Source organism: Lepeophtheirus salmonis, chromosome 13 (genome assembly GCF_016086655.4).
Source record: "Lepeophtheirus salmonis chromosome 13, UVic_Lsal_1.4, whole genome shotgun sequence".
Classification (NCBI taxonomy): domain Eukaryota; kingdom Metazoa; phylum Arthropoda; class Copepoda; order Siphonostomatoida; family Caligidae; genus Lepeophtheirus; species Lepeophtheirus salmonis.
Genome location: NC_052143.2, coordinates 46,114,483 through 46,127,042, shown reverse-complemented (window position 1 = coordinate 46,127,042; position 12,560 = coordinate 46,114,483). Strand labels below are relative to the sequence as shown.

The window sequence follows — 12,560 nt, the reverse complement described above, 5'->3', positions numbered from 1 at the left end:
ACAAACTAAAGAACAAATTGTCATAAAATTTAAACAGTTGTCTTTTGAAGGTTGGTATTAGCTAAAAATGAGAAGATTTTAAGGAAAATAAGTGATATATGCGGGTGAAGAGCAAGATTATTTTTCAGTCCATGATCTAGCTGGCTTCAATATTGGATATAGTGATCCAATTATCAAAAATGAGGTATCTTAGTTCATGCTCCTTATGACATTTTTTGCAATGGGTGAACGATATGTACACGGGTGCATAAAAATACCAAGTGGAAATGAACAACCGCATTCCATTTCGTTCCAATGACGTAAAATAAAAGAATGTTTGAATACATAAATATTTCTAAGTGAAAGTTATTTAAATCGAAAACACGATTAACTTACATTAGATTTCTTCTATGCATATATTTAAGAATATATGGGTAAATCATGTATAAACTCGAATGGTATATTTAGTATTTATATAGAAATGTAGAGTTTCGTGATTTACGATATGGTTTCAGAAGGGGTAGGTTATATTCCCCTCAACAACAACAACAAAAAATCCGAGAATGGGTATGGTATATGTACCCAACATAACTTCTACTCAAGGTATTTACTTTTTTAATGAGCATCCCCCCCCCCCTTTAGAGTACTTTATGTACCCCTGTGTACGTAGGATCTTTGTAATACGCATGTATTTCACAGATTAATATCTATTATTCTCCAAAAGAATTAAACTTATTATGGTTAAGAATAAATGAACCTACGCCGTACTATAAATATGTCGCTATCATGAACAAAGGCATATCTATAGTTTTAATACTAATTTAAGATCATTGATTAAGTCAAACTTTATTATGCTCATTCTATAGAAATATAAGATTGTGGTTGTTGTCATTTCGAATCGGCATTAATGATAATATAAGGAAATATTCATATTTTTTTTTTTTTTTAAAGTGAATGTCAAGGCCTGAGGGTTTTAAAGCAAGGAGAAATGTGTCAAAAAAGTTATTTTATAAGGGATATGATACTCGATTGCTGTGAGTACATATTTAAATACATTAAATTCGCTATTTTAGTGGTAGAAATTTATTATTTTCATTTGATTTGTTTCTTTTTATTTTGTTTTCATTTATGTTATATACTTGGCAATCAAAGCCGTGCTTATATGACAGTCAGACTTGACAATTTCCATTATTTTATCGACATCCTTTTCGACAAACGGCCTTACAGAGCGTAATGGAACTTTAACGTCAAAAGTACTTAAACAAAATACTGCGTTAATGTATGTTACAGTATCAGGACCATAAAAACGATTCATATTTTTAGCTACCTGACTTGTGTTTTCACTTTCTTTAAAAAAAAACTGTAAAGTGTGACATATTTTCTCTGTATCAGTGTCCGTCTTTGACGCGCACTCAAACAATACGTAGTCAAACAATCACAAAATAGTATAAAAACCTTTTTCTAGTACAAAATCTTATTTTTCTAACACCCTCCAGCGTTGACCGATCACACTTAAAGAAATTAATTCCATACATTGGAAAAATAATGGATTGAAATAAATTACCACTTTAACTAATATTAATGATATATTAAATATTGAACAATGCGGGTTTTGGAGTGATAATATTGATGACAACACTTATAAATTTACATATACTAATGCAGATGAGAGTAGTTCTTAATTATTCAGTAAGATAATGCGCAGTCAGGATCTGAGAAATTAAATATCATATTTATTCAATGAAGCCAAAATATTATAATATTATTCCAAATCTAAGCTTCTACTTGTCAGGTAACAGAAGTGGACCATCCTTCACTATTTTTATGTCAAACTATTAAAAAATACATTTTAACACTGATTATTTGTATATAAATTTTACACATAATTTCAAAATTTGATTTTTTAATGTTCTTCCTTCCTACACTCAATGAGAGGGTCTCAAAGTTATCGTTAGAATTTAGTTAATTTTACGTGTTTTGAAAGTAATAACAAAAATATGAATGATTTTTTTCTCTCTTAGCTATTTTTTTACAACAGTAAAAAACAAGTTCCAATTAATTTAAACATTTCTATAGATTGTGCCTTTTTTTCTAGATTCTATTCAATTTATTTTTAAGATGCGCCATCCTGTTGTATTAATATAATCCCCTAGAAAAAAAGATATATTAAGCAATGTAAAGAAATGCATTGTTGTCCCTTCAACCATGTCATTCAAGAATCACGATTCTTCCTCCAGAGACTAACTTACTCATATAACCATTATTATGTAATTCATTTTTTTACGAAACGGCATATGTATTAAAGTTAGGACGATCCATATTTCTAGACATAAATATCCAAGTTAATTTTGGATGTAGATCCGAAATCAAAATTAGAAGGGTACTTATTTCGAATTTATTAGTACTTTTGCAGATATTTGAACCTAAATAAAATAAAATCAGGGTTATTTTTACATTTTTATTGATTACTGATGCCGAAAAAAGAAATAATACATCGTTATTACTATTACAACATAATTATTAATCATAAATTCATATACCCTCCCCTACAAAAAGAAACAGAAAAGGTTCGAAAAAAGTTGGTATTTTGCCTACCCTTCTAACTACGGAATTATTATTCAATAATAGATTAATGCTGCTCACAGAATAATACAAATTTCACCTGCTGACAAACAAATATAGTCTACATTTTTGTGTTTGTGAGCACATTGATACCTCGCTAACGCAAAAACATACAGTGTATTTTGTTATCAGTTATTAAAAATAATTCAACAATAGTTACATATTTGGAAAGAATTAGCTAACTATCAACTGATTTTCGGGCTTTTTTCAGGGATAAAGGTTGTTTTGTTCAAAAAAAAGGTAACACCGTATGGAATAACTAAGTGATGCAACTTATTATGAAAACGTCGCTCCAATTCTTAATTATGGTAAATAGTGTGTTCGTTCGAAATAAATAATATTTTTTTTATAACGAAGATTAAGTATAAACCAATATATTTTAAGATCCGAAAAAAATCCTTTGTTTCTTTTTTATTTTACGTAAAAGTTCAAGTTCCTGAAGCCAGTTCGGGTCTCAGATCTTTTTTAATACAAGTTTACTTATACCGTTCCCAGGTACTTTAGATCCATGACCAAGACACGTACTATCTCTAATATGCATGTAGTTATAATTATACAAAGTAGGTGATGTACTGAAATTTTACCTATATACATATAAGTACATTCAAATGTATTCATAAAGGCATGTATTGGTTATAAATTGTAAATACTTCATTTCTATTCATCTGTCTACATTCCTTGCTGACAAATATTTGTTGTATATGTTTAAATTTTTAATAAGTTTTTCTGATTGCATTCATTCTGTCATTATACTGATTTGAAGCCACTAAATAGGTAGTTTGATTATCAGGCAATATTTGTACATATGGATATGTTTGTAGATACCAACTCATATTGTCGACGATAAAATGAGTAATGTGTAATACATGCATCCTTTGTACTTGTAGATTAAAGTTTGTACCAACAATGACACGTCTATCCGGGTTTCATTCACGGTGAATGAATCCGAATGTGATTAATTAGAATAATATGTATACATAATATCCTACAAAGATATCAACTCCACTATATCTTGCAAAGATTCCTTGTTGATTCATGGTGGTTTCGTAGTTAGATAGGCTTGTTGATAATCGTTCAAAAGTGATAATCGTTCATAATCATCTCCCGTAGGCCGGTGTATATAGTTAAGAGGCATAGCGTCTAGGGGCATCAAAACGGCATGTCGGGACGGATGTTGCACCTGACCCGTAGTTTGATGACACCTATATTAAAGATGTTAAAAATTTGTCAATTTACTATGATTGCGTTTTACTTTTCTGAAATTTGTTTTTAAAAAAAACGAAAATACGTTTAAATATTGAAGCATGAACAATTAAACAAATTTTAATAAATGAATGGACCAATTAAAAGTCTGTTTATACAGTATTTCGTGATACCACATGTGTCCTCGGCGGACTCACAAGTATTCTGGTTGTCAACAAAATTAAAAATTCAAATGCTTGATTGGATTTGGTGCCATGAAATTTTGACATTAAATGCTTATCAACAAGGTACCATTTCAGTTTCATTTTAAAAGTATTATATAAATATTAGTTCCTTGTTTTTTTTTGTCAGAAATTGACGATAATTAATGAAAGAATACAAATGAAATTTTGAGAAAAATACTTTATGCTTGCTTTTGTATTGACGGCTATATATACAAGTACATTTTTAGTCATTCATGAATGTGTTTAAACAAGTCTCATTTTCAGAGCATTTTCCTATATTAATCAATCTGTAATATTATGTAACTCTCAAATAACAATATATTAATTTGTATGCATTATGGATTGAAATAAATCCAAGTAACTATGGATAATAAAAAAGTGGATGTATTGCAGTATGAATCAATATGTAGGTATGGTACATCCTTGGATCTGTTCACCCTTTTCTCGTTCGTCCCTTCTTTTTTAACTCCGTTAAAAAAATTCATAAGTTCATTTTTATTTTAAGTAATAACGACCATATTATAGATTCTTCTCCACATTTGATTGCAAATGCTAACAAAAATTTACTCACGGTATGTACATTTTGAGACGTGACAGTAACTTCAAATATTATTTTTCATTATTTCGTATGATATTTTCTCTTCAAATTCACCCTGTTAATTAAATAAGTTTCGTAGTAACTCATATAGTATTTTATAATATCCCTAGTATCTCTAGCACACACAAAAAAAAAATATTTTAGAAGTCAATTTAATTTGCACAAAAAATTAATCACGTGGTCGTGGTTTCGCTACTTGATTTTATCTTGGGTTTAGTTGTAAAAAATTTATTTGTAGAAAATAAAAAGGCATTATGAAAAGGAGAATAATCATTAAAAATATTATTTCTGTTAACTGTTAAATTTTTTCGAGTTCAGTCGCTCAACCCTTCAATAATCAAAAGGAAAGCATGAATAGAACCCATATTGCGCTAATTATCCAAGCTTAGTATACCAAGTAAAGGTATGGATGGCAATAGGCTTCAAGACGTATCCATTAGAATATGTCTTTAATATGTAACTTTTTGAATGATTTATATCCCTCATAATGTCTACTAAATTCCTTCGGAGAAAAACTTTAGTGGAAAAAAATTCCTTACGTTATAGATTGATGTCACTCCAGTTATTAGCTGCAATGAGATGCATTTTTTCATTCTATTCTTTTGAAAACTTATACTTAATTTAGTGTAGTATGTAATGGTGGAAAAGTTACATTATTAAAAGTTTTAACAACTTAATCAATTTATTGACCTGTAATTGTCGATTATGAACGTGTAACTTAAGGAGTCAACGGAGTGAGTAAAAAAGTATTAAGTCATGTGATTCTAGTTTAAAAAAAAGTGTTTGGATGTTCATTCCAGAAATATCTGTAAAATTTTGAATAGAGAGGAGAAAATAGATGTGAAAGAAATAATTTGGATAAGTATGGAAGAATGTAAATCAAACCAAAGAGGCAAATTATTAGATTGGAAAGAGGTTTTCAGAGTGGATTCTTTACCAAATATTTGGAAACATTATTGCAGAAATTTGAAGAAACAGTAAGAAAACTTAACACCTTGAAACCAAAGTTTATCCAGCAAAGGAAGAAAGTTAAGATGTTGACGCAAAAATTGTGATCAAGGATGATACAAGCATGGAGATAATGTACAAACAATATGTGATTACATCAAAGTACAAGCTTTTTTTTTATTGTACTTTTCAATAAAGAAAAAAGGACAAGTTGTATAAAAAAAATTATTATACATCACAATTCACAAAGGTATCCCCGGTTAATTACACTAACAATTATCCCAGGTATTTATTTACTATTTTTCAGTTATTTATCCTTTCTTAATTGCTTCATATTAATTTCAAACATGTCGATCTGATGTTGTATCATCCTTATAGATGTCCCTTTATGACCCCAAAGGAAGGCTACAAATAAAGTAAGGATTTATTCCTGCTGTGTAGACTAATATATTTATTAGTCAACAATGAAGATGCTTTCGAATTAGAGTTCCATTCTGAGTTGCAAGAAGGTAACCAATGGCGATATTGAATGATCTGGTAAGGAGGTAAAGAGTCTTCCTTCTGTGTTCCCGTTAATATTTATTCTCCTGGTTATCTTTTTCAATTTGTGAAAGGTGAATAAAGAATAAAAGTATTCATTCTGATCCTTCTGAGTATAGGTTCAAAAATATTCGTCTTTCTTGAACAATGTCCTTTTTGTAACCTCATGGGTATGTCAAGATGCGAGGAAATAATATTGGATCGTCATGAGAAATTGTTCTGGAGGAATTACAACAATATTCACAAAGTCCTTAATCCTGTGATTCATAAAGAAGACAGACTCTTTATATGATTTAGCTGAGAACTATTGCAAAACACTGTGTACCCTCATTAGTCGTTGTTGTCAAGATAGAATTGAAGACTCCGAACTAAGTAACACAATCGTCGAATGGATGAGAAGAAGAAGAGATACCTACTACACAGAATCAATACGGGTGGAGTTATGAAGAGTATGCAATAGAAAAAGCCTTCTCCATAGCAAATGATGATTGATGGGGCCTATTTCAAATTTGTAGACATCTACTATTCTTCCCTCTTACGATCCAAGTTTCAAAGAAAAAGAAAAGAGAAGACACAACCAGCGTACAAAGTTGTTTTTTCTTTTCTTTTAACTTTCCTTAGGGGCAATCGTTTGACTATCTAATCATCATTACGCACAAAAACTAAAGTGAGCCCATGTTGGACGTATACTTGTTGTTGATATATGTATGTATGGAGTTATTGAACAAAAATAAATAAATTTCAAAAAAAAAGTCTAAATGCAGCTGCATCTCAAGTTAATTTTTTTTTTAAGCAATCGAGTTAAGATACAAAAGAAAGTCGAAGTATCTTACATTATGAGAAGGGATCTTTTCTGGCATCATTCCTCGGTCTACAAATAGATTCTGAGTGTCCCCCCGGACTCCCCTACAATAATGATAAAAGACTAATCACAACCTCCTCCACATAATGATACAACTTTCCATCTACCTTCATAATAATCTAATGTAATAATTGTTCAAAGATTTTAAAAGAGTGGAGATCCTTCTCCTACACAAGTAATATATTCTTCACATAGGACAGTTATTTTCTGAATATTAAAAGTTTTTGAGAATTGAATTTTGACTTTTTGTTGTAGTACTCTAGAATTTCGAGATAGAAGGAAAAGTCAGACATGCAGGCTAATTTATATAGTCTACCCAGTATTTTTCTTTAATCCAAACGAACGATAAAGATTTTTTTCTCACAAATCTGAGTTGTTCACGCTTACAATATGACCGACTTCCAAAAGGAGGACGGCATAGCAAAATAGAATATAGTCCCACACTCGGTTAATACCCATATTTATTGGGACCCTTCTTTATTTCACTTTTTGACCATATTACAACACAGAATATAATGTCTAATCTTTATATGTTTTTTAAAACCAGTAACATTATACCTTATTGGTTCCCACAAAATTAACATGATGTGTAATTAGACCATACATTATAATAAATTTTTATTATGATTACATTTTGTATTTTTTTCCCTTATTTTGAGGGAGGGAAGCAAGGTTCTTTGGAAGGGATTTGTACATTATCATAAGTATATTAGAGGTGTGTTAGGCCCCTACTGAGTAGCTTATTCTTGTATGGACGTTACGTACTATAATTTACATCTTGGATGCTGAAACAAATCAAAAATGGGACATCCCATCTTTCTACTTATGTAGGTACATTATACAATGTACTTACATTTCATAAAAGGTTGGAATTATATATAATATTTTTTAAGTATGAGTTTTTCATCTTTTATTACCCAAAATAATTTAAGATTTATTCATCTCTGAATCAGTTAATGTTTTGACTCAAAAGACAAAGGGATAAAAAAAATTGTAAGGGTACAAAATACCATTTGTTCCAAAATCGTGGCTAAGAATCATTTTCGTTTTTTATAGCTTTATATATGCAATGAGCTTTTTTTCTTACTTTTTTGTAACCAACTAACGGCATTTTTTTTCTATTCGTAGAATTGTTATGAAATAAATAGATATAATAGAAATAGATAAAATAAATAATTTATTGGGGAATAAGCGTAGTTCTCTTATATGAGTTTGTAAAACAAAGTGACAGGCAGTTGTGCCGTCTTGTGGTAAAATAATAGAAGTTCCTGAATGAATATTATTTAATATAATATATATTTAGTAATAAAACAAAGTGACACTCCTGCGTATTTATAAAAACATCAATTCTTCCTTCTTTCCATCCAAAAAATGTTCCATTACTGAAATTATTGTATTTCAAATTGTGACCACGAGATACAATTTGAGTATTCAGTGAGTTGATATAATTTGACTGAATTGAGTTAAACATCTTTTTATTTTCAAATAATCTTGCTTATTGTCATGGAAAGTTTATTAGAGTAATGATGGCACGAAAAAAATCCAATGCCGATTCCGGTGCAGATTTCAATCATAATTCCCCATTCCAAAGTTCTTTATTAAAACTAATTAGAGTTTTTTTACATCTTTCCATATATTTACTTACCTAAAACAATTCCTGTTAAGGGTTAATAAGTATGGTCCAGTCTTATTCAAAAATAAATTAACTTTTTATGAATTTTGATATCTGTCTTAAAGACTTTACAGTAATGCTTTTTTTATTATTTTAGATAGTTTTTATTAAAAAAAGTATCGATTAAACTTACGATTGAAGGTCAAAAAAGTCATAAAGTTAAAATATTACACTTTCTTTATTATGTAAGTATCAAAATTGCACAGTAAAATGAAGGTAAAGAGAAAAAGCTAGTTGCGTGGACGGCTCGTTCTAAAAATGTTTCCTATCTATCTCCGTTATTTGAAAGTGGAACCTACAACAGCTATTAATGTACTATCAGATAAACTTAAAAAACTACACAAAATAGAAAAAATGGAAAATCTTTTATACCCAGGAGGCTGAGAATAAGAAATATTTAGATCCCTAAAATATGATTTTCGAACTTTTTAAATCTTAGAAAATGGGGAAAAATACGGAAACATAGTTTAATATCAAAAAAATCATCTCCTTGAATAAGTCTTTAATAAAATTGCATACATGTAAGTCGAACAATGTTACTGTACCTATAGCGAGTTTGTTTGAAAAGTTCAATTTTTAGAAAAAAAATGTGGAAGATCAGTTGGTATTAAATTCTTTTCTTTACTGTTTTCAATCATAGTTTGATTCTTAATTATTTTATAACGATAGCTTACAAAATCATTTTATTACCACAGTTCATAAAATTATTTTATTACCGTAGTTTATATAATTATTTGACTAGAGTGATTAATTCAAATTGTTTTTTTTCTGTATTTTGATAGAAATACTTCAATTAATTTTTTATGTATAAATTAGAGAAATATTTAGTAAATATTGAAATACCAGTAATAATTAATTATCAAAACTTGTACCATGTTTTCCTAATTAAGATCATAGAAAAAAAAGCTACTTGATTCCTTGATTAACATAAATTGTCCCATCACGAATTCAAAGTATTTCTTTGACTTGTTAAAAAGCTTCATTTTGCCCAAAGACAAAAGGTTTCGTTGCAATTGTTGAAGTTTTGAAAATTTGTTTTCGACAAATTGAATTTACCTTTTTAAATAAATCAAAACTATTGCATATTTCGTCCAAAACATGCCATATTTAATTAATACTTTATTTCCAAAACCAAACACTTTTACCACTATTTGTTAATAACACATTTGGGCATAAATAAATTATACATATACGCTTTATACGTGTCCATTGATACAATCTACTTAATGCGTCATGAGTCCATGTACACTTTTTACTTTATTAGAAAGAAAGAAAAAACTAGGCTTAATATTAATGATAAAAATTATTAAAAAAGAGATTAAGGAAATTTTAATTTTTACGTTTCCAGAGATAACATATATTTGCTTGAATGCATGTGGTCACATTTTGAAAGCCATCAATAGACACGACGATTTTAGTCGTTCTTCATTACGTAGATATGATGTATTTCCTTCATTCAAATATCTAGCAACGACGTCCATATTTTTATGCAGTTTGACAAAATATAATTAATAAAAAATGTGGATACAAAAGTCGCAACTATTTACTGTGGGTACAAATGTAATGAATGCAAATGTCTCACTTACTTAATGTGGATACAAATGTCTGAATACAAATGTAGCAGAATCATATATGATATCTAAATATAAGTAAAGAAGGAAGTGGTTAAAAACAATAACGAAAAATTTGTATTATAAAAATATTGAATATGTATATATATATACGTAGCGCACCTAGAGTAAATACGTAATGAACTGTAAGGGTTGTGCCGAACCAAACTTTGCTACAACTTTGTACTTTACCATTCCTAATAACCAAATTTTGTGGCATTTGTTGTTAACTTTTGAGGGAGATTGGTGCTCTACCGGACTCCTATTGTAGTTAAAATTGTATCTGGATACAATCAAAAATATAGCATACCATTTCAATTATTTGTCCACATACACGTCTTTTGAAATTATACTGCCATACTGTAAGCATCGTATACTTATATACGTAACATGTTAATAGATCTTGTACTTCTTGTCTCAGCGAATCGTATTCATGATGTCTTACTTTAAAAAAACTTAGTTAATTATCTTTATAAGCTGACAATTTATTTTGCATTAATTAAATAAACAAAAGATGATACTATAATATGTGGATAACTCAATAATAACCCTCTATTAATTTCCTATGGTCTTTAAGAAACCTCATTGAAAATCACTAGGGTATTTGCTTATTTCTTATGCATTTTTTTCCTCATCTTTCTATGGAAATTTCTGATTGATCTTCAATAATATTTATCTCATTTTGACCAAAGTTGAATGATCTAATTTATAATTACCGTGGCTCATCATTAGAGCAGGAGCTAGCTAAAATCTATACTTTATTTGCAAAGTGGAGTGACAATTGGCGATTTTGAGACACAACATAAATATACAAAAAATCATATTCATTTTACTTATTTTTCTTGTACCCTCAATAAAATTTTAAATTTGAATATACAAATAATTATTTTTTATAAATAAAAAAACTCTTTGCTTTTTTTTTCTTTTTGCATGTATGAACGTATTTCTGTAAAACAGTCTAGTGTTGTCCTAATCGTGATTTAAGATTGGAGACTGAAGTTTCATCTAGTTATGTCCTATAACTAATAAAATTTGGTCCTGAATGACGTAATTTAACTTTTTTTCTTTCCTTTATTTAATTAGTCCCAGTACTGACATTCCAAAGAACCGGTTCTAAGACGGGACTAGAGTGCACCGAATAAATAAAGATTGACACAACACTAATACAGGCTATTTCTATCTAAAAAATAACAATTTAGTCCTACTTATATTAATATTAATAAAATCTTGCAGGCATATTGAATGTAGCATTGGACGTATATAAAGGGTGCACTCTATATAGTGCTCCCTGGTGTATATTTTATACAAATTTTTGTAATGACTGCAACAAAAATAAAACATGCATTCAAGCAAATATATGTTATCTCTGGAAACGTAAAAATTAAAATTTCCTTAATCTCTTTTTTAATAATTTTTATTTCGTGACTGTGAATACTTAGAAGGAATATGGTTTATAATGGTTAAACGACTCACTCACTACCTAGGAAGAGGGCCCACCCAAGATGAAAAAAGTTTATGGCTTCAACGACATGGCTCTTCCATTCAGAATTGGATCCAAATCCATTGCAAAATTGCAAAGCATGATTGCAAGGTCCAATTATAAAAACATTAAACTTAACAAAAATATAGACTACGCTGCTCATAATGAATTTCGCTTTTTATCATGCGTGTTGTGATTGTATTTTTAATTAGATAATTTTTACTAATTTGTCAGATGATATTTTTATTATTATGTATTATAGGTGAGGTTGTTGTTTTTTTCTTCTCGCCTAGCTTTTTTCGTTTGTTTAACAAAAAAAAATGTTTTTATAGTTTAAAAAAAAATATACACACGATATATGTGTGATCTGTAAAAACTTATTTTGATTTACATATTTTATCTGTAATTAACTTTTTAGGAAATATATCATTCTATTCGAAATAAAAAGAATAAAAAAATCTTGCAGGTATTTTGAATGTAACATTGGACATAAATAAAGAGTGCACTGTATATAGTGCTCCCTGATGTATATTTTATACAAATTTTTCATCTAAAAATAACAATTTAGTCAAACTAATGAAATTTTGCAGAAGTTTTGCATGTGGAATTGAATTTGCGTATCTTATTAAAAATGAAAAAATATTATTTATGTATAGAGTTGTATAAAAACGGTATAATACCGTCAATACCGTATGATACCTATTATAATATAAAATAAAAGTTGAAAATTCATTTTTAACAACGAGGGTGTGTAGCTAAGCCCCAGTCAGGTAGCGCTCAAGAGACTAAAGTACTCCTCATATTATTATTTTGTCTCAAGCT

At 29.0% G+C, this 12,560-nt stretch overlaps 1 long non-coding RNA gene across 1 annotated transcript in view; it reads right to left on the bottom strand.

Moving 5' to 3' along the window:
* Positions 1-3,998: 3,998 nt before the first annotated feature.
* Positions 3,999-12,560, bottom strand: part of LOC121128030 (uncharacterized) — a 168,773-nt gene continuing 160,211 nt past the window's right edge. The window contains exon 3 of the long non-coding RNA XR_005868010.2: positions 3,999-4,008. This is a non-coding gene — a long non-coding RNA (uncharacterized lncRNA). The remainder of the gene's footprint in view (positions 4,009-12,560) is intronic.